General features: G+C 23.8%; 1 protein-coding gene across 2 annotated transcripts in view; it reads left to right on the forward strand.

The window, feature by feature from the left end:
* Window positions 1-25,058, forward strand: part of LOC129610081 (uncharacterized) — a 146,178-nt gene that overhangs the window by 47,090 nt on the left and 74,030 nt on the right. The gene's annotated exons all lie outside the window — the stretch shown is intronic.

A 25,058-nucleotide genomic window follows, 5' to 3' on the forward strand; every position in this document is an offset into this window, starting at 1 on the left:
ATGAAAATAGCATTGTATAACATTTTTCATATTATGTTTTCTTTTTGGTTTTACATTTGATTTTCAATGATATAAGCTACACATTTATGTATATATATATGTATGAAAATTTCGATTTAAGGTATTTTTGATTCTTAATACTTTTAGGATTTTCAGTTAAACTAAAAATAATTTGCAAAAATTTTCGATTACAATTTTTTGAATCCTTTATAGCAATCGATAAATCTCAAATTTATATTACTTACCATATTTTTTATATAAATATATATGTTTGTATGTATTTGCATAGCAATATAAAATAAAAATTCAAATTCGTTTTTAAAAATCCCTTAACTTCTTTAAATCTTTTGGTTTTTTCTAAAATAATTTTATCCACAATATCCTGTTATATATAGGAATAAACGCACAATATCACTCTGTATGTATACATATACATTTATAATGTATGTATATGGAAATATTATGAAAATTTTCTTAGCTTCTTATTATTCAGTCAATATTTTTTACGTCCTTTCTATTTTTACTTTACTCTATCTAATATATATATATATATATATATATACTCGTATATGTAGATGTACACGTGTAATATTTGATGTCACGTTATTCATAAAAATAAAAGTGAATTTTTTTGCAAGGCGCTAACGACATCTGTTAGAGAAAAATGATCAAAATATTTTACATTTGTACTGTAAACTGTTATAATGTCTATGAAGGCATCTAAAAATGAACTATGTATTAAAAGGGTAACTATATAGCTTACATTTTGATATGTATGTAAATTGAATGACTAGATGTTGGTACTAATATAAAAGAGTTTAAAATTAAAGAACGATTTATTCAAATTTATTTGTGATCTAATTTACATTTGACTATTTCTGGTAAATAAATACAAACATACAAACATCTGTATTTTGGTCATAATTTAACCCAATTTTTTTCCATTGAAAATCTTAAAGGTGTGTTCCATGCGAATGATGATGATTCTTGTGGAATATTCTGCATGAATAAATTTTTGAAAAAAAAAATTTTTGTCTTCGAAAAAGGTTAGGCAAAAACAAAAAAAGAAAAGAATCCCAAAAAAAACATAATTCAAATTTAAATAAAGAACCAATTGTCTTGCATTTTGTTTATCCTTCATTTTAAGTTCTCTATATGTACACCTTTATAACTAAAACTTTCTATTCATTCAAAATTCTTTTATATTCGGTTTTTTTTAAATTTAAGTGATAAATAAGAGAAGATTTGATAATGTTGCAGATATTTTGAAAATATTTACCTCAATTTCCATTTTCTCAAAATCTTCCATTTAGAGATTTTATACACTCATATACTCGTATAATTTAAGTATTCAATTTGTATTAAAATTTCCAATTTAAAATCTAGTTTTCTTTTATAAAAATACAATATTTTTCATTCGAAAATCTTTTACTTAAAAAATACAAATTAAACAAAATTAACATCGTTTAGGTCTCTTACATACAAAAACAAATTTGGCCAGAATAAGAAATAGTTAGTGAACGTAGACAAAGTAAAAGAATTACCTTGTATTCTCTGCCATCATATATTTTTTGTCTTCCTATGATGTGTCATCCGAATGTTTGCCTTCCCGATTGCCTTTATTAACTAATTCACTGAAATCTGTAAACATATATTTAAGTTTTATGATAATCTTGAATTAATTCTGCAATACTATAATATAAAATTCATTTACTTTCTTAAAATTTCCACATTATTATTCAGTAAATAATTTTATTCAAATATTATTCAACTAAAATTATTACGTTCCCCATGGATTCGAATCAAAAACAAGTTTAAGCAGTTTTTTCCTTAATTTTTGTTCTTTAATTTTTAGAAAATACAAACCATTTTTAAATGCAAAATCATCATTTTAAAGGGCTTCATTTTACAAAAGAACGTTTTAAAATAGAAATTCTCTTACTAAAACCAAAACTTTATATCACAACTTTATTTTTTCTTCATAAAAATCTTTGAAAACAAAAACCCAAAACTAATTTCCGTATACTCACAGAAAGTATACCCTTGCATCTTAAAGTAAAACTTAATGGTATTTAAAATTTCTTCTCTATGGTTGCTATTACCAAAATCCATTAAAAAATAATATAAAACTAATACTTTAGTCCTTTTTATGATGACAAATAAAAAAAAAAAAACAAAAAAAAAAAAATTCCCATGCAAAAAAAAATTAAAATAAAATTTTTTGATTCCCTACTTTTTTTTTTCTTTTTTCACCTTATAAAATCGTTCCTTTCAAATTTTAGCATTATTATTATAATGGCGAGACAGTCCAGGTTAAACCAGGAAGCTTTTTAAATAACCACAATTTCTTAAACACTCAATTTTTTTAAAACATTTTATTATTATGGCGCAATATCGTTTATTTTACATTGTATTTGAATACATAGTATAAGTCAAAGTACAGCAAGAAAAAAAAATTCTAGGAAAGTAAAACTATATATATATATATAAACTATATGTATATCAACACCAAAATCCTTGTATATTACACGAAAAGAAAAAAAAACTCTCAAAATAAAATTTTATTACATGCTTTTAACTATTGAAAGTAAATATGCTTGAATAAGGATCATTACAATATAAAATGGGTATATAAAACAAGAATAAAAGGCTTAAAACTTTTATTAGCAATTTCTTTAATAGTGCATTTTAACTCATGGCAGAGTAAAGATTATTTACGACAAAGAAAAAGAGCAAAACAGAACCTTACAAAATTAAAAGAATAAAGAAAAATAAAATAAATTTAAGATTTTTATTTTATTAGATTTTGTTACCGATTATTAAGCAAAAACATTTCTGACAAAAAACAAGAAAGTGAGAAAATATCGTAAAAATTTGAAAAGATAAGAAAAAATTAAGCAAGGAAGCACTTTTCCCTTAAAAAAGTGGATATATATTCCTTGTAAAAGCAATCTATTGCATAATTTAAGTTATAGTTTCAGTATACATTAAATTACATACTATTGCATACATTTAGGATGATTGTTTTGCTCATGAACTGTCGAAAGAAGAAATAACACATTAATTGAATGTTACGGTTAATCAAGTGAATTAAGGAAAATAATTATAATATTTTTTAATAGCTTGATATTTACCGTTAGCGTTTTTCATTTATAGAAAATTGGAAATACTTGCATTTTCCGAAATATAAGATGCCGAAAATTCAAATTTTACAAATTTCTGTGGGCAATCTCTTGATTGGGGAGCGAGTTAAAAAAAAAATTTTCTTCTAGCAAAATAAATTGTTAAAAGTTGTTAAAATTTCAGGCTCCTATAGTTTATCAACTAGTAAACAAGCTATATAAAAAAATATGAAAAAAAAAAATTTCAATAACGGTTAATTTTAACGGCCATTTTGTTTTTTTAGAGGTTAAAAATCAATGTCGTATTCACTACCAGAACAAAGTTCACTACCAATTTTTTGGCCTTACAAAATTCCAAAAAAAAATGTTTGCAGTTTCGTTACAACAAATAACCAAAAATGGGATTTTTAGGACTTTGAAGGGTATTAACTTTTAAAAGAGGGGAAATAGATAAAAATTTTCTTCTACGAAAAAAATTTCTAATAAACACAAACTCATGTATAAAATTTCGGTTTTCTATCTTTAAGGGTATATGAGATGGACGGACAAACAGAGTACAACTAATAAGCAAATTTTTCCAATTTTTTTTTGGAAATGTACTAAAAAATGGGATAATACATAAGGACTTTATTTTAACATTTAATGTATACTTTTATTTTAAATATTTTTATTAAAATAACTTAAGTATGTTGAACTCTAGAAAATAAACGAGATGTTTATAGATTGTTAGAATTTTATACATACATATATATTGTTTGTTTCTTTCTTTTTAAACAATAAATTCTTTAATGTACTTAATATAGAGTTTACCGAGAAATTCCTAGAATTCTATTGAAAATTATTGTATTCTTAATTTTCTAAATAAACGAGATGTGATCAAAAAATTGATTTTAGTTTTAATGTGGCAACATTATTAATATATAGATTATACGAGTATATAGAGTTAATACATATATTGTCAAATTGTAAAGTAAGTTTGCTAGTCATATTTTCCAAAATAACATCCGCTGCTATGTAACCTATCAAAACTGATTCAAATGTGCAAATTATTATAAGGCTTCGCCATATGGAATTTTTTCATACAGAAATTCGTCAAAAAATTTGTAAAAATTACTGCAATTTTTTTGTAATGAAGAAATTTACATTCAAATATGTAAAAATACTTAAGATTAACATGTGGAGCAGGTGTAGGATTTTAAGATTGCATGATGTGTTAAAAACTCAAACATAAACATTTATAAAATGAAACTACACACAATTGCATAAGTTCACTCTGTAGAAAACAAAAACAAAAAAAATTTTATTTAGTTCTTACTCGTTTGCAACACCATATTGTTTGTCACTTGAATAAACGAAAAATCTATTAAAATTTTATTCAAAAAATTCCACAACATTGAAATTCCACAGAAATAATTCTTAAAGAGGTTCTCTAAAAACGACTCTATAGAAATGTAAAATGTTGTTTATAATTAAAGGAAATTTCTCAGAAGCAACTTTCACATTCCAGTCCTGAATTCATTCTCAATTCAAAACAAACTTATTTCAACTACGTCTTTAGAAATAATAAAAACTTCAGTATCCCATAACTTTTCTGGTTAAACCAAAAATAAAAATAAAAAATTTTTTTGTTTTGTCCCATAACCTTTAAAGCAAAAAAAGAAAAGATATTTCAAAGAGAAATAAATTATTACTGGAACAAAAAAAAGACAACCTCGAAGACAATTTTTAAGAAAAGCATGAAAAATTATGGTTTATATAACAGGATTTGTAAGGATTTTTACATTTACTAAAATGACCATCCCTTTAAAGTTTTTCTTTTTTATTTTTTTTTTTTATAAATGTCCTCAATGTCCTTTTTTCTGGTGTTGCCTTTTTTTTACATCTAATTTTTATTTTTCGATGTCTTTCAGTTTTGTATTCTAAATTTTTCATTACATTCACTATTTTTTTTTTTGCTACACACCAATATTATGACCAAGTTGTTTAAACATATATAATACTTCTTATATCGTAGGACAGATGAATAATGTTTAAGATGGTAAAATAGAGTTGTACCAAATAAGGGAACATCAACGGAACAACAAATTTTTTTAAATGAGATGTCCCTTTTTTGTCCCCTTATGTTTAAATCCAAATTGTAGCAGCTAAAATATACTAGAAAAAAAATTATAAAAAGAATGCGATGGAGAAGATCTTTGAACATTTTCTTCAAATGCAACCATTTATTTCAAGAAAAAATAGTGTGAATACGTAGATTTAGCCCAAAGTTTATGAGAAGGTAACACAGAAAATTGTTGGAATTATTCAACTTTTTCTCTTAAAGTCAAAATTATTGTTTATTATTAAAAATTTGGATATTTGGATTTAGAAATTGGTTTGGCATTCAAAGAATTAATATACCCTATGACGTAGAAGTCATTTCATAATTTTTTATACAGAAATTAGAGGCAGCACAGTTAAGATGATAAAGTAATTGAATTAATGATTTCTGATTTTCATATTTTAACATAAAAATTTGGCGAAAATACCTAATTTCATTAGAGAAATTTTAAAAATTTCCACAAAAAATAAATATTTATAAAATAGATGGACGAAATAAAGATCATTTCCTTTGAAAATTTTTTATACACTTTTTCATACTCCAGAAAAATGTGGGAAATTTTCTTATATCAATTTTTCTTTCTCATGTTCTTTACTTCTCTTATATGTTTTACTTTATTCTAAATTCTTTTTTATTTTTTTATTATTTCTGTTTTTTTCTTCTCATTTTTTTTTTTAAAGCTCAATGACAATCTATGGTTGAATGATTTCAAATTTAACAACCAAAAACATTTGCACGTGCTTTTGTCGCTTTTTTATGTAGTTCTTTGTTTAAAACAAAAATTATTAGATTTTTCTTCATATAACCCTACATACATACAAACATATATTTTTGTAAAGATATATGAGTTTGTACCATTTCTCTACTAAAAAATAATACAATCAAAACGCGCAACAAAAACAAAAAATAGCATAAACTTAAAGGACTCCTTTTAATGTTTTTATTATTTTTTATCCCTTTTATTTTTGATTTTCACTTCTTTCTTTTTCTTACATTACAAGAACAATATAAAAAGAACGTATACATAAAAACAGAAAAAAAAGTAGAAAAAAAATTTAAAAAAAAAATTATATGGGATAAGGATTACTAGGATAATAAAAATAAAAATATTTCATTTAATGAAATGAACTTTTGAATAGGAAAAAAAAAAGCGTAACAAAGAAAAACAATAAACACAATATAAAAAAAAAACAAAATTCATATTGTAAAAATAAGAAAAATGTTCTTAGAAGAAGAAGAAGAAGGAGAAAAAATATATTTCTACATATATTTGTATTGATTTTTATAAAGAGGAGATAAAAAAAGCTTTAAGCGATATTATTATAAGATTGAATGACTTACCGACACATAAAAATTACAAACCGATATTTGTATAACTATGCCGAATCTATCATTAAATAGCTATCTGTTCAAATTTCACTATTCTTGAAGTTAACACGTAATACACGAAAATTGCATATTTTCAGGGGCAAGTTTTTAATACATAGCTAATTATCACATATATATTTATGTTTAAAATTCATACAATGGATAAAACGAAAAATGAAAACTCCCGCCATGTTTAATCAAAATAGTCATGCATGTTGGATATACATTCTAATCATATATGTTGTTCATGCATGTTCGTCATACAAGTTGGTCATGTAAATTGTTCATGTCGACTATTCATTCAAGTTTTTATACATATTAGTTATGCGATCGGCACAATTGTTCGTGCATGATGGACATATAAATCGGTCATGCCGTTTATTAAAGTAAGCTGGTCGTGCTTATTTCTCATAAAGTGCCGTATTTTCAATTGCATTTGAAAATATATTCATTAATAATTCACGCCGATTATTTCTGCGGTTTCCAATTTGCAATTACGCACTTAAATTCTTATAGATCAATAAACAATACAATATATGTACATACGTACATATATTGTATTGTTTATCATATATTATACATGCGATTGATGCGTATAATTATTAAACTGAAAGCATGGATATCTGCCTGTGTGTTCTCCATTACACTGTTAATCCGATTATCAAGAGACTTTGCGAATAACCATACAAAAATCCGATTGATCCTGTTAATTATGTTTTAAAAGATTTGCAGGCAGAAACGCGCGACGGGTTTGCTAGTTATTTTATAAAAATTAAAAAAAAAAAACAAATTAAATTTTTTTTTCCTTTTTTAGGAACCTCTCACCATCTGATATTCGTCTTCAATAATTATTGATCAAATATCTAACTAAAATTAATGTTTAGTAAATGTAATTGCATACCAATACGAGATTCTCTTGCAAAAATAAAATCACATAGAATGCTGATGGGATTTTTTTTATTTTTTCCTAATGTACCAAAGGATGAGAAAAAAAATATTTGTTTTTTTTTTTAAAGGGAGGTGGTATCGTCGTAATGATTTGATTACTTTATTTTATTTTCCATGTAATATTAAATTTTAAACAGGAGGTGGTCTTGATCTTACAATAAAGTGGATATAAATTTATTTATATCAAATATTGTATAACATTATGCTTAGTATTTGTATATAGAGTAAGTGTAATATATCTATATAATATGCATATGAATACTAAATAAGCCTATTTAAATTTTGTGGCAAAATTTATTAAACATTTTTTTTTTCTCATTTTCAAAAAATTACTTTTAAATTTTAAATAGCATACTGTTAATAATACACACATACACAAAAATTTAAAAATTTTCAGTGGATTTCGACGTTGAAATAAAATATTTTATTTTTTATTTAAAATATATTTAGATTGTAAACATGGCATTAATAGTAATTTATTGTTTCTTGCGTTACTTTGCGCCGAAGTTTGTTTGTTGAAAGTGATAGAAAACAAAACTACTATACTATCAGAATAAAATTTAAAAGAAGGAAATTTTTAACTGTTAAAAAATGTTAATTATACAAACTTTATTGTTATTTATATGTGTGTCTGTCACATTTTAAAATAATAGATTTTTGAAGAGAAAGAAAATTAAATTTTCTTTTTAAATTTTAAAATATTTTAAATATTTTTTTGCCTTCAACTCTCGTATAACATTAAAAAATTCTTAATTTTGTATCTGATATCTAACTACTTTATCATATTAAATATATTATGTTCAGTAAATATTGCATACATCTAGGAGTAGAAGAAAAATTTAAAGAAATATTACGATAATTAAAGAATAACTAGGACACGATAGATAACGGAGCTCAGAGCACTATATTTTTCGACGGGAAAATGTTTATGCTTACTTCTTTTCTTTTACAAAACTTGGAATTTATATGAGTTTGCGGACAACGTATTTGTGGATTTGAGGCAATTGTCAATGTAAAAATGGCATTTCAGAATCTTAAAAGTTAAAGGCCTAAAGTTTCTTCTAGAAAAATATTCAAATTTCTCCGAATTTAAATTTGTACAAAAAATTATAATTTTCTATCTGTGATACAAAATTTTGGTGCCAGAGTGAGACAGAGAATGACGTCCCTTATTTAAAGGACTCAGTTTATTCTAATGACAGAAGAAAATTTTTAATTGGCTATTAATATAAAAGAATTATTTTTTACTCACAAAATACCAAAATATAAAATCTAAATCAAAGCTTATGAACTTCTCTTAATAATCGTTTTTTTGTATGCATAAATAGTTCTATAGTTCTTTATACTCGTACGTATTCAAATTTATTATAAATAATAAAAATTCTGTTTGCTACCCTATAAAAATTTTTTATATAGCTATATGGTAATTTTAGTTATCATAAAAACATTTTCATATATTTTTTGGGCAGTTCATATTTTTTCCTTTATAATTCTAATTTTTCTATAAAATTATTTTATATTTTAACAAATTTACTTTTACTTTCTAAGTTTTATAATATTTGGTACTTTATAATCATAGTACTACAATAATTTTGTCATAAAACAATGGTCATAGGAAAAGTTTATGTATAAACATATTAATTCGGACCGTAAACACACTACATCTTTGTGGGCCACACTATCAAACTTAAATGATTAAACAAGATTTTTAATGTAAACTGTATATAGGCATATACGAGTACAAGTACATATTTTGTAAATAATAGCAAATAAATGTTTACATAATAAAATATTTTCTTATTCAAAGAGCATTTTATTGAAATATAAAAGAATAAGATCATAACAGGATTACATTATATTTGTACATGTGCAAATATTATAATATTGTTAAAAATTTTTTCATTACTCTTAACTTAATCATATACGAGTAATAAAATTGCCTGCGTAAATGATTCTCTATAAAAAATTCAGTTTCCAACACAATTATTTTTGATGGGATATAGAAAGAAATTGTACATTACTCGTATATTGAAGTGAATGGCATAATCTTTTCGATTCTTTTTAATTTATAAATCACAACTAATTTTCATTTTTGTTCCGAAACTATGGTTCAGACTAAATATTCAATAAATCCCAAGTGAAGTGAATTTTATTCAAATAGCCCACAAGCAATATGCATATTTCAAATTGCTTTAAAATTTTTCAAATATTTTTAAATTATATTAGTGATACATAACTTTTTTTTTTTTGTACATTGTATAAACAACTTCATATCAAATACACAATTTGCAATAATTTCAAATTTTAAACTTTATTCGAGCATATCATAGTTGTTACTCGTTTATTATTGAAACTATTTCCGAATGACAGTGTAAATTGTTTTTTATTTCTAAAAATCTCGATTGTTAACAAAAACATTAATGGTTTAAAAAAGAAATTCACTTTTTTATTTTTAATTTCCGGAAATATTTTTTGTATTCACTAATTTACACAACGCGACCCTCGATACTGTTTTTTTTCACACAATAAAGCAAAAAAATATAACATGTTTTCTTTAGTCTCACAAACAGAACCATTATTTGCGAACAAAATAGTGTAAAAAAAAATTTGTTAAATTCTCTAATAATAAAAAAATTGAATATTTTATTAAATTGGAAAATAGTTCAATTTAAAATTCAAATATTATTGAATTTGAAATTGATAGCGATTAAAATGATCTCTTAATTACTGTTATACATTTTAAACATGGCAAATACATTTATACATACATAAATGTAAATAAATATTGAATTTTTTTTTCTAAATTTTTTGTATTCTTTAATCCTACACATGTGGAATTAAAAGGTAAAATCTGCATAAAATATTTATTCAAAATATCACAAGTGATAATTTGGATTTATTCGAACAAGTAATCTGATAAAAACTCTTATTTAAAAATTCAATGTAATTTTTTGGTAAATTCAATTTTAAAAACAATTTATTAATTCTAAACTAAATGAAATTTGAATTATGATTTATGGTACAATAATAGTTCATTTGGTCTCCTTAAAGTTTTAAATTAAAAATATTTTCCATATGAAATTAAATTTAATTTATTAAAAAAATAAAATTGCATATATCACAGGCGCAAAATTTAAAATTTTTTCTTTTTAAAGCAACAATATCGCATACATAAATAACACAGCTAGCTATTCTAAAAAATTTTATAAAATTTCTAAAGCAAAAGCTTTAAAATATAATCTTAAATAAAAAAATCTTAAATAAATTTAATAAATTATATAAATTGAAGAAGATTACAATAAAATTTTACTTATACATGATATTACATTGAAATATAATAGAATATACAATTTTGAATTTTATACAAATTCAAATGGTTAAGAAGATTTTTATTACAAAATAAAGAATATTCAATTCTTAAGTAAATAAAAATGAAAAGATTTTTAAATTACTAAAAATAATGGTATAAAATTTCAAAGAATCTCCTACATTTAAAAAATTTCACTTTAAGTAATTTTATCGGTATGGGTGGTATAAAAACATTGCCCAATAAACAAAATTGGTCTTTGTTAAAATTCTTTGAAAATTCTTGTAATGAATGAATTTAATAATGAATAGGATCCTGATATATTTTAGCTTAAATTTTTGTAGCCTTGTAAGATAATACACAAAATTATTCTGAAGTAACAATATTATAACTCAATGTATTGAGCTGACAATACTATTTAATGAATAAATATTTCAAAAGTGCTATCTAATATTTTAAATTAAATTATAAAAATAGAAAATTAATAAGAACAACACTGAAAAATTCATTCAGAACATTTTCTTTAATTTTCATGTTTAATAAATTTGTAGACGGGTTCTAAACACACACACAAACAAAACATCCATTATAATGTGCAAATTTTAACATTTCAAGTCTTTCTTTTTTTGTATTGCCTTCCACTTATACCATTTTATGTAAAAATATTGTCTCATGCCGGTAGTAAATTGAGAAAATCTAATTTATATAATTGAATAATATAAAAAAGAAAAGCAAAAAAAAAAATTAGCAACAACTACAATAACAAAAAAAAATAAGAAAAATAAAATATAAAAATTCAAAACCAAAAATATTCCCTTATGACTTGTCTCTTTACACCAAAAACCTTCTACTTTTTTTTTTTATCGCACAGTTTTTTACTTTCTTTTTCACATTATTGTTGATAAGCAGGCACATTGAAATTCTTTCATCAACACAAGAAAAATTACAATAAAAAAAATTCCTAAATAGTAGAAATGGGAAATCTCACCAAATATTGTCCTCATTAAATACAAGAGAACATAAAAAAAAAATAAAAATGAGTAAATGAGAAAAAAATTTCCGTTTTTCTCTTTTTTACTTAAATTTTTGTATATTCGCTTTATTACAATCGAATTTGTGCCTCCAAGTCAACATTTAATGTATGTGTTCGGATTTCTGAATATATGATGAAAAAGAGAAATTCTTAAATGAAAATATGACAAAAGTGTTGTAAAACAGCATCATCATTTAATAAAAATTCATGTTATTGGTCTTAGATTATATACATTATGTTGTCTGTATTGTATTTGCTCTTAAGAAGAATAAAATTAAGATAATATGAAAGAGCGAAGAGCGAAATAGATAGAGGGAATCATTTTTTCTGTTTTTTTTTTTTGTTTTTTTCTGTCGGGGAAAATAACATATTGTTTTTGAACCATTATTAGATTAAATATTTAATATGCCATACACATATATACACGTATACACATTTATATTTTTATTGACATAATAAGTACAAATATACATGTAAGATTTTATTTTCTCGGGAATTTGGAATTATCATATATGTAAGCATAATAAATTTACAATCGTAATCGTATATAATTTCATTTATTTGAGTTGCATTTTTGTTTTTTGTTTTGCGTACATGTTATTCACTTTAAATTTTTTGATTATCTTGGTTTCCCGTTAATAATGAGGATGATAATAATAAAAATAATTGTTTTATTTGATTTAGCAATTGAAAATGAACAATTGAGCTGAGATTTTTCATTGTAGCATTCGTGACTTTTAAAATTTATTTATAATTGTAGTTCCTAGAATTATATACCATTATACTAATATACAAATACACAAATTTTTCGGTGTAATAATTTTTAAACGATTTTAGTTTGGTGATTGAAAAATTATCAATATTCTTAAAAAGAGAAGCTATTCAAAATAAAATATTCAATTTTGAAAAAATCACTTATTTTTCAATTTGAAATTATTAATCTCCTCATTCTATTTGATTATATGAGAATTGTAATTGGAATCCATGCAAAACTTTCCATTTATCAAACTACATTCACTAATGAAGACATTTTCAAGCAATGCGATATATTTTATGAAAATCGTCATTTTTACCGAAGAAACACAAGGGTAAGTAAAATTTTACGTTAAAATTGTTCAGAATTTACACTAATCGAATTTTAAACTTTCTTAATTGGAATGTATCAACTTAACTTTAAAAATTATGTACTTTAAATTGGACATAAACTATTGAAACTATGTGTTAAATTTCAACATTTTCTATATGATTCCAATTCATAAAATTATAAACTTTGTTAAATTTTGAATTCTTAAATATCTGAAAATAAATTCCAATTTATTTGATATCAGTTGTCTGACACTAAGAAAATAGCTAGATTTAGATTTATTTTGGGTATAAATCATGAATATTTTTAAAAACACATCCAATGATTCATTAAATTTTGTAAATAATTTTGTACCTAAATAACACTAAAGACATAAAAAAAAATTAAAGTTTTTACTTGATTTATTAAGGTCATAGCGGTTACAGTGAAAACATTAACTTAATAAGTTTTCTGACAATTTTTTTAAAATGATCTAACCTTAACAAAAAATTAAAATAAAAAAAGCAGCAGACATAGAAACATAACCTCAATCAATGGTCAAGTATTCTATTTTCTTTTTCTCTCTTCTTTTTGTTACTCTAGTATTACTCTTAAATATTATGCTAATGAGAATTCAAACAAACTTTCTATTTTCTCATATACAATGTATACATATTTGCAGAATCATATAGAAAGAAACGTTATTATCGTAAATATTATACATTTAATAGAAAATTAAATAAATAAGTAAATAAATAAATAAGGATCTTTATACAAAAGGCTAAACTAAAAAGTCATAAATTTTCCTTAGATTTTTCTCAAATATCTGTATTTACGTATTTGTTTTACACATAAATAGCCTTAAACAGCATTAGATACATAAATATAAAATTAAATTCCTTGTTATATAGCTTTTAAGTTATAACATTAAAATGGAAATAGAAATATATTTATCTGTATATACAGATATTAAATTGTACACAATTTAAGGGAAAATTCTCTGAATTAATTTTTAAACATTCGTCATTATTGAAAGAGGATTCGTTTACGAGATTTACATTAGTATTCTGATGGTAACTATTTGCAGATTTCTTTAAAGATTTCTTTATCGTTTTCTATTTTTTTTTTTTATTTTAGATTTTCATTCTTTTCCCTTTTGTCTATACAAATATTTTTTCTTCTCAATCTATCAGATCATTCATTTTATTCTTGTTACACGATTCTTTTTCTTTAAATTTTTCTTTTCTAATTTGTCGATTTTATTTTTTTTATATCCTCAAATATAGCAAAAGAGATAGATTCGATTAAAAATGCCAACTTAAAAATGATACGTTCAGGTTCGTTCTTTTTCATGTTTTTGTGCCCTTTTTTTCCATATTCTATACTTATATCTGTGGGTCATGAATAGAAAATCTATTTTTAATTTCCACAAAAAGAGTGTTTATTTTATCATTTGTGTAGCATCTGTTGCAAATAATATAAGATTTAATAAAAAAAAAATATACAAGTCCGTTTTCAATCGGGTGCTAAAAAGTAAATGTGTCAGAAATAGGCAGCCAAAGAAACAAAAATTAAAAAAAAAAATAAAACAGGAGAAAAGAAAATTGGAAAGAAAGGAGAAAAAAAATATGTAAAAAATTTCGGGACCCGAAAAAATATTTTTCTCTTCACACTCTTGTTTGTTTTCTTGTGTTCATTATCAGGATCAAAAATTTTCGATTTCAAATAAATATTTCATAGTAACTTAAAGTGATCAATTCTCTTGAATCAAAATTTTAATATTGAATTTTTCAATGTCTATTAACTAATCTGGATAAAAACAAGATTTAACTAGCAAAAAAAATTAAATTTTTTTTTAAAAATAGTTATTAATAGTTGAAGAAAATAAATAGTTGAAGTTGAAGAAAATTATGAGTGAATACCAAGTTTGAATTAGTTTAAAAACTTATTCACAAATGACTTACCTTCTACCAAGGTGGTGTGTACCAACCAACAGCCATTCGCAATATCAGTATAGGAACCGAAGATCGCAATGACTTTACAGGAAATGAATAATTTTAGACTACAAATTAAATTATTTTTTTAGCACATTGCTCCTATACCCTTGAATATAAAAAGTTGAAATTTCATATGTACATAGACCTTACTAGAAATTTATTTTCGTAGAAAAAAAAATTTTTTACCTATCTCACCCCCTCTAAAAATTAAACCCGCCAAAACCCTAAAAATATCATTTTTTAAATAATTATTGTAGCGAAAACAGAAGCAATTTTCAAATTTTGAAAACGCTACAGACTTCTCTTAACGTATACGTTAAAAGAAATTTTACTGTCATCTAAAATCCGCTTTTTCCAAATTTTTGATATAGTTTTCTCCTAAGACCGAAGGTTGTAGGAGTCTGAAATTTGAGCAGATTTTAGATTAGACTAATAAATAATTCATATTTTTCGAAGAAAATTTTTTTTTCACTTCCATCGCCTCTTACGTTATAGCCTCTCGAAATTTTCAAAATTTGAATTTTCGGTATCTTATAATTCCGAAACTGCAGGCTCATAATAAATTCCTATAAATGCAGAAAATCTAATGGTAAATGCTATTCCATTAAAAAATATAATTGTTGTTTTTAACTTACGCAATTAATCCTTGAATTCACTATTATATGAACGTCTCTCTCAATTTTTTTTTCTTCCACCTAAATATATGCAATTTTTTAAAAATTTTTTGGTATATGAATGAAAATAGTTTATATAATGTAATAGATTGTCTTTAACAGCAGTATTTCAATTTTTGCTTTGCTGAAAGGAATAGTTCTACTTTACAAACCATTCCTTTTACCCAATTTCATTTCAAAATGTTTTCAAAGTATTTAATATGAATTACTATACAATCAAATTAAATTTAATAATGGGATATAGGATAATATTAATTAAAATTTTCTAAGGAATATGAATAATATAAATTTACTTAAATATCATTTAACAAATATGAAAGCACATATTATTGCAAATTGTCTTGAAAATTGTATCAGCAAATCCTGTTGTTTGTAATTAAAATGATAACGTACACCCCCACACAAAAGCTTACTATACAATGGGACACCAACGTTACTGTTCATTTTATAAATATTTTTGTGCACATAATTAAATTTCTTATTTTAATTTTGATTCTAATTACATTTTAATCGCGGATACTTAAAAAATGCAAAAATAAAAAACTAAAAATCTTTAAATGCAACTTCTGCAAATCTAATATACCATTAAGAATATTAATAATGATTAAATTTCTTTAAAAAACTCCAAGTAGTAAAAATAAAATTTATTTTTATCTCGACGCTATAATGTACAAAATGCCAACATATTATAATTTGCAATGGCGATAATAAAACCAAAAAAAAAAAAAATTTCCATTTATAATACAAAAATTAAAATGCTAAACCATAAAATCCTTTTTGAATAAAGTAAAATTTTTCCATTATCATTAAATGCATAATGATTGATTTAAATCGGCAAACCGTATAAAATAACTTTCAAAACGTATTATCAGAGAGAGAGAGAGAGTTGGGATCAAAATGACCCTTAATGTCTTTGACTTCTACATATACATATATGTAAAAAAAAACTCATATTATAAAAGAAGAATATTTCATCTTTTTTTTTTTGTAGACTATAAGCTTTAAAACCGACAAAAAGTAAATGAAATATCCTTTAAAAAATTACCTTTATCCCAGTTAAAAGAGAAAAACTTAGGTCAAACAAGAAAATAAAAAACAAGAGAAAAAGATGGTAGAACAGTCACTTAAAATTAGTTTTTTTTTTTGTTTTTATTTTATTAAAATAAGGACTCAAATATTATGTGTTTTTCTTTCTTCCATATATCCTTATTCAATTCGAGAACCTCATCATTATAAATATTTTCAACGTTCCATACATATATGACTTTGCAATAAGATCAAAAAATAACCTTTTTTTATCCATATGTATTTCCGCTTTACGAAATTTGTTTTTTTTTTTTACTTTCCGAGCCAAAATAACAAGAAAATTTTTAAAAGTTCTTATTTTCAAATATTATCATGGTACAGGGTATTTATTGATTTTAATGTACCGACCAATTTCAATAATTTGGATTTCTTTAAATAAATGTTAAAAATTTAGTTAAATTTTAAAGTTTTTAACTCAATATCAAAATCCAGAACAAAAATCACAACTAAAACAAGAAGAGCTAAAATGTTCGATTCAAATTTTCAGACTTTGTATTGTAAATATAATCGACCAATGGAAAAGTGAAATTCCACATTTTTCTCGCCTAGTTGCTGATCAAATTTTGAATGAAATGTGACTAAAATTTGAAAATTTTAAAAATTTTAGAACAAATCTCAATTGCATCTTTTATTACTAATAACAGACAAAAAAAAAATTTGAAACTATCAGATTAGCTTTGTTATAGATTTAAAACATTTTTGTCTTGGGAAGACTTTCTAGATCTATACCAATTCTACTGAACGACTAACTATTAGTTTACTGATTTGCACCCATTTGAGTGCAATAGTTTCGATTGAACAAATAATTAGCATTCTCGTGAATCAAAAACTATGTGAGACACAACTTAAACACATTAGATTAGATAAGATTAGTTTAGATATGGGGTAATAACCTATCGCAATTCAAAAAATGGAATGATTGTACCTGCTCCCACCTATCACGGTTAAACCATTCCTTCGGGACCTATCTTTCTGACAAATTCTGTTTTTTCTGCTACGAGGATACAACCACAAAGAAACAAACTTTCTGCGGCTGTGGATCAACGTTCCACACTAACAAAATAGGTGTATTGAAATCTCCTTCATTCCGTCACACAAAACTCATAGATTATGAAAAATTTGAAAAACAGGTGATCTTCGAATGCTTTTTCTCTGACGTTTTCATTAATAGCCTTCATTTAAATGAATCTATAACTTAACATAAGTTGAGGTTCAAATTTCTATTATATAATATGTGAACATATAAGTCATGACTGAAAACGATAATATTTAAATTAAAAAATGCAATATCTTCCAAGTGACCCTTTGGCTCATTTTAAAAACTCAAATATCTCGAAATGATTTACCTTAGATTTTATAGAATCGAGAAATTCTCATGGTACTCTAATTACATATCATGTGAATGTTAAGACAATGTTATACTGTTACACTCAGTAAATATTTTTATTACAAAATGTAGGTTTAATCTTTATAATCTAAATTTTTAAGGTAATTCTTGGAATTAATATTATTTAAATAAACCTGAAAACATGTCCAGGCTATTCACATTCCATAACTCAAAAAAATTTCTTTTTTTTTTTTTTCGGCTTTTTTTTACCATTTCCTTTTTTTCCATATAGAGATTTAAATACTTATGCCCAAAAATATACTTTTTTACATATATATTTTAAAATTTCATGATATTTAGATGAACTCAGCTTTTGGATCCTTTCCATATTTTTACTGTTTTAATAAATCATTTAGAATTAAAGATAAAAAGTAAATTTGAATTTTTTTTTCTCACATATATATTTTTCGAGATATGTAAATGTTTATGTATTATGAGTGTACATATATGCATATGAATATTGTCTACAATTATTTTGGTATTATACGGCAATATAGTTGATATAGTTTATTATAGAATTTGATTAAAGCAGTTTGTTAAATTTTCAGTTTGTTAAAATGATCGCAAGGATTATGTAAAAGCAATTGTTAATTCCACTACTTTAATTTGATAATGATAATCAAGTATATTCTATGTCAATATCCTCTATGAGAATTTTTATTTTTTGTACAATTTTAAAAAAAATTGATTACATACTTTTAACATTTTTTATCTACATTTTATTTATGGAATCGAAAAAAGGCTCTTTAGGAATCGAAAAAATGCTTATTCAATTCAAAATTAAAAAAAAAATGGACAATTTTAATAAGATATTTTTCTTTAATAAGATTCTGTCCTTATGATAATAATAATATGCTAAAAGAATTTTATATAATTTTCGGCAATAGATTTGATCAAAAAAATCTCATGTTAAATATGGCACTTAAGTAATGGATTTTGTTTTGTACAAAATGATCTCAGCTATGCTCGGATAAAAACATTGAAATTTTCACTATATTTTTATAAAACAAATTTTTTGCAATAAAAATTTCAGGACTATTGATTAGAATATGGGAGAATTACCCAAAAATTAATTAATGTGACTGAAATTAAAGCCTTTTACAAAAATGTATTAAATGAAATCCGGAATGGTTTAGAAAAGAGCACATGTTCTCTTAAGATTTTAAATGCTGACTTTAAATTGTATTTGTTGTAAATTTTAATTTTAATTAAATGTTTTATTCAAAAAAATTCTCTCAATACCATTTAATGTTGAGTAAGTAAATAAAGTAATAGAAAATTTTACTAGCTTCACTATTAAATTTGATTGTAAATTAATTTGGAGTAGATACTGAAGAGGGTTACATTTTTAGATAAAAACGAGAAAAAAAATAGAGTTGACCTTGTCAACTCTGTGATACCCGTACGAATTTGTTATCGTATGTGCGAATAACTAATGTGCCATAACTAAATATGGGGCAGACTATGACTTTAAGTTGCCGTATTACCATATTAATTTATGCAAAATTTCAGTACTATGTGTTATTCAAAATACTGGTTGCGCCAAACTACTATTGATGTTGTATGGCAGCTACCAGAAAGAGCCAAGAAATTTTAGCGAATTTTATCAAGCACATCGGCCCTACTAATATATTCACTTGTGTGAAATCTCAATATCACAGCTTTTATAGTTTCTGAGATATAGCCAAATAACTTTTGAAGTTGTATGGCAGGTACCAGAAGGAGCCAAGTAATTTCAACGACTTTTATGTGACATATTGGCCCTACTAATATATTCGTTTGTGTGAAATTTCAATACCATAACTTTTATAGTTTCTGAGATATAGCCAAATAAATTTTGAAGTTGTATGGCAGCTACCCGAACCGGTACCCCGATCATGTCCAATTTAAATAGGGTTCTGGTACTTACTACAATAAATCATTTGTGAAAATTTGGTGAACTTAGCTCAATTAGTTTTTCAGTTATCGTTGGGACGGACGGACGGACGGACGGACGGACGGACGGACGGACGGACGGACAGACAAAGCTAAATCAACTCAGAATTTGACGCTGATCAAAAACATACACTTGAGTCTATATCTAACACCGTTATTTCTTAGCGTTACAAACGGTAAGGCAAATTTAGTATACCCTTCGAACATACGTTCGTACGGGTATAAAAAACAATTAATGCGTTAGTAATTTTTTGTTTTATGACGGCTCGTTTACGTTTATAATGTCAAAGAAAGGTATTGAGGAAAATTTTCTAAAATTATAACGAGGTAGAGGAATTGAAAGAAGTACGATGCTTGTTAGCAATGGAATAGCATTCAATTTGTAGTTAAGCATAAATGAGACGACAATATCAAATAAATTACAATTTGTTTGTTGACCAAAACCCATAATAGATCTCACCAAACTAAAAGCAATTAATCCGCTTTCACTTAAAGCTATTCTGAAAATTTTTTACTATAAGTGCGAATTAAATGGCGAAGTACAATAATCAAAAACGAAAAAAATTTCATTTTCCTTTTTTTTTTTCTGTTTCCATTATCCTTTAGGTGATTTCAGATTTTATTAGTTTTCTTTTGAATAAAAAAAATTCTCATAAAAGGATAACATTTTAAAGTTTTTAAACTTTTAAGAAAATTATATAGTTGTTATACAGTAGTTTTTTAATTTAAATTTTATTTAACTTTAAGTGTAAGAAAGGAAAATATGTTTTAGCTTAAAGCGTTACTAAAAAAATTTTCCTAACTATATTGTGTTTTATATTTCACTTTTTTTTTTTTGTTTTTTTGTTTCTTAAATTTTCTATGATTAAAAAACAAAAAGAAAATTTTTCTATACCATCTATATAGCCATAAAGATGTTGATGCTCTTTCCCTATATAAGGAGAATATTACTTTTCTCTTATTATAGTTTGCATATACATCTTGCTTTTTTAGAATGTACCCAAGGGAATTTTCATTTTATTTAATTTCTAAATAAGAGAAAAAATTCATTTTAATTTTCATATACATTTTTCCCCTTCCCATAACTATTATATAGTATATTGTGTTTAAGTTCAAACCTTATATGCAAACCTTAAATAGTTTCTAAGAATTCAGAAAGAAGAAGAAAAAAAAACTAATAACCAAATTCAGTCAACTAAGAAAAATTGACTCTATTTAGGAAAACAAAAAATATATACATATATAAAAGTGAAGTTAAGAAATTAAATCGAGAAAAAAAATAAATAAATAAATAAAAGATAAAGAAAGCTTCAACAATACATTGGATATCTTAATTAGGTATCAAGTTATTATTTAACTTGATCAGTGGCACCGACTACTTAAAATAATTTTTAAAATAAAATTTAACTTATGGTTACCAACGATATTCCTTAGCTCATTGAGATACTAACAATGTGGTGTTATTTAGTAATTAAATTCAAAAGACAAATTTAAGAATCAATTTACACTCTTAAATAAAATAATTCTTGTCGCCTTACTATTCATTTATTATTTTCATAGTGCCTTATCTTAACCTTTAAAGTACGAGGTGAAATTTTTAATAGATTCGACGAGTTGGTATTAATTGTTACACCCCTTTCTTAATTTCTATATTAGTATTTTAAGCACTATAAGAAATTTGACACTGAGTATAAGAGAGCATAAAACAGTATAAAGGAACAGAAAATATGAAAGTAAGAGAGAAAAATATAAGCAATTAATTACAAAAAAAAAGTGGGTGGTGTATAATTTACTATTATCTTTCAAGGTGAAGTCGGTTAAGGGTTAAACTTTAATTTTTTCTCACGATTTTCTCTCTATTTTTTTATAAATACGAACATCAAATATTTTAACACTTAATATTCATACAAATGATATTAAATGTAAAGGAGGGTAGTTCGCATGAAAATATGGATCTGGAAACAGACAACAAGAGTTAAAACCAATGGTATAAATAACTAATAGTCGGAAGAAAATAAATATCATTAGAGAATTGGTGGATATTATTAATAATATCCCTGATAATTACACTGAATATTTGTTGATAAGTCAGTAATTCATGCACTTAAAATGAAAAATTATACTATTACATCTTCGAAAGCTTTACTTTTATTAGCCTTACTTTTACTTTTATTTTAGCCGGTTACTTTAACCCTGTTTTTGTCTGATTATATTGAGTACTTTCACAAAGTACTTTTATAAGAGTAAACTTAAAAAATCTGAATACACTGAAAAAAAAACCAAGAATCAAACAAAATATTCGCTACACTCGGATAAGAAATATTAAAAAATTTTCAATGGTTACGATTTTTAGAACTACTTTTAAAGTTAGTAACTAATAGTTGCCATAATTTAAACCACAATCATAAAATAATTGCCATACATATAAATTGAAACGAATAAAATATAATGAGAAAAAACAAAAAGAAAGAAAGATCCTTTTAAAAATTCAAAATCCTTTTCATAAAACGTTCTTTCTTTTATTTTATTTTAAGAAAATGGAATTTTTATTATTATTTTCATTTCATATATGTATATATGGAGAAGGATTATGTGATGATGTTGGACAATTGCTCATTGCTTTTCTTTTACACAATTTTCTCTCTCATTTCTTTTTCTTTTATTTCCAAACTAAAAATTTTAGTTTTTTTATGTGGTTTTATTTTTATTTTGGTTATCCTTTTTGGAAAATTTTATGGTGATAACAAAAAAAAAAAAAAATATTTCTATTTAAAATATAAAAATTAATTTATTTTTTTATTTTAACTTTTTCTTTTGTTTATTCCAAAAAAAAAATTGAAAATTTTGAATAAAAAAAAGAAAAATAAAAATTTTCTTTTTCAATAAATTTTTGATTTGATTTTGGTTTTTTTTTTGCATTTTTTGTTTTTGTCTTTTTAACAAATTTTCAATATGTTCAATTTTATATTGAAATTTATTTAACGCGGTAATTTTTTTCTTTTCAAAAAATTTAATGAAAATAAATGTGGTCATACAAATTTAAAAGAAATTTTGGTTTAACCGCATACTTACTTAGATAAATTATTTAAAAAAAGAAAAAAAAGAAATTACACAGACAATGGAGAAAATGTTATTGAACTTCAAAATAACCAAACAAAAGCCAATTTTTATAAAATAAATTTTATATAGCAATTAAAATAATCCCTCATGTGTGTGTGGTTCAATTTTAATTTTAAATTAAAGAAAAGGGTCCCAAAATTAATTGGATTGTTATAAGTGTAAAATAATTGTTCAAAAGTTCAAATTCAGAAAAATTTTTATTTGGAAAAGCTATTTTGAAGGACAATTCTTAAATATATTTATAAAAATTCTCAATATAATACTCAAATTATTCTTAAACTAAAAATATTAGCACATTTCTACCAAAAGTGAACAAAATGGGTATCAGTCATTGTTAATATTAAGTACACCAATCAGTTCGTTACAGAACTTCTCTACAATTCTTTAAGAATGAAAATGAAAATTTTATATAAAAATTGATTCTTCTCAGAAATCTACGTACACGAATTTCATTAACATTATTCTCATCCTGAATGTGTGCTACAATTTATTGTTGCATATTAATATACGATATTAGCAAAACGATAAAAATTCTCAATATAGAATATTACTTGTTAAAAGCAAAAATATTTTCAATTGCTCCATATAAAAATGTGCTCCTATATGATATCCGTTTGTCTTATACAATTTCACTCAATCCTTTGTTTATCACCTGTAATTTTAATTACCTAGAACTACAGCATATGTATGTATATTATGTATATATATAAATATAAAAATCAAAAATTATTTTATCATTAAATTAATAACTCTTTTTCATGATATTAAGTGCTCTCTACTCAATTAAAGGATCGTTTTCAAATAAAAATATATAAAATATTTTATATATAATATTATACATACAAATACACACATTAATACATAATATACTTGAATAATAAACTTTGAACAAAGAAAAAAACAACTTTTTCTAAAATTAACTGCCGCGACATTGTACCACTTATATAATGGTATATAAAGTTATATAATAATCAAAGTGTAAACATGAATAAGATAGTGAATTTTCTTTTTACAAAGAGTTTGAGTGGAAGGCAAATTTTTCCATTATCTATATGATAAGGTAAAATATTTATATAAAAAATTTTTGTATAACAGTGTATTTGTACATGTTATATAACATAAAGGTACGTAAATTTTAATTTAGCCTAAATTGAATGTGATGGAAGACGATACGAAGTAAATTAATTAAAGAACAAAAAACTTATAAAATTGTTTTCTGAATATTTTTTTTTTTTTTGTTTTTCACAAATTTAAAAAAGAGTTTTAGAATTTTTACCTTCTTCTTTGTCTTCTTAAACATTATTACAGTTTTTATAATGAACTTGAACATTATACATACCTATGTATACTTAAAGAACAAGTTTATATTTTATTTATTATACTTTTAATACTATTAATATTCACTTGCAAATTAATTATATAAAATAACAAAAAAAAAACAAAAGTGATAATAAAAATTATTGTCGCCAATTAGTTCCAAATACATAAATTAAAATTTATTTTTCAAGGCAGCACATTATAATTTTTTGTTTTCCCTAAAATTACATAATTGCTATAAAATATTCTTTGGTTTAATAAATTTCTTTTAAATTAAATGGAAATTATTAATAAATTTAAAATATTTTTATTGAATTGATTAAAAATGAAAAATTAAAATTTTCCATAATTAATAAGAAGATGAACATGGTATTATTTGTGATGGTTATTGGAATTATTGTGCAATGGAACTATTGCTTGCTCTATTCTGATTTGACGCTTTTGTCATATCTTTTACTTAATTGCAAATATACTTATTAGCGAGATTGTAATCAGTTGTTTATCGTGTTATAAATCCTGAAACGGCTTCCATTCGATTAATTTGTAACTATAAAGTCTCTGCTTCAAAAACCCAGAAGTTCTTTCCATGAACAGTTCAGT

The sequence above is a fragment of the Condylostylus longicornis genome, unplaced genomic scaffold, assembly GCF_029603195.1.
Source record: "Condylostylus longicornis isolate FDR11 unplaced genomic scaffold, ASM2960319v2 ptg000043l, whole genome shotgun sequence".
In the NCBI taxonomy this organism is placed as follows: domain Eukaryota; kingdom Metazoa; phylum Arthropoda; class Insecta; order Diptera; family Dolichopodidae; genus Condylostylus; species Condylostylus longicornis.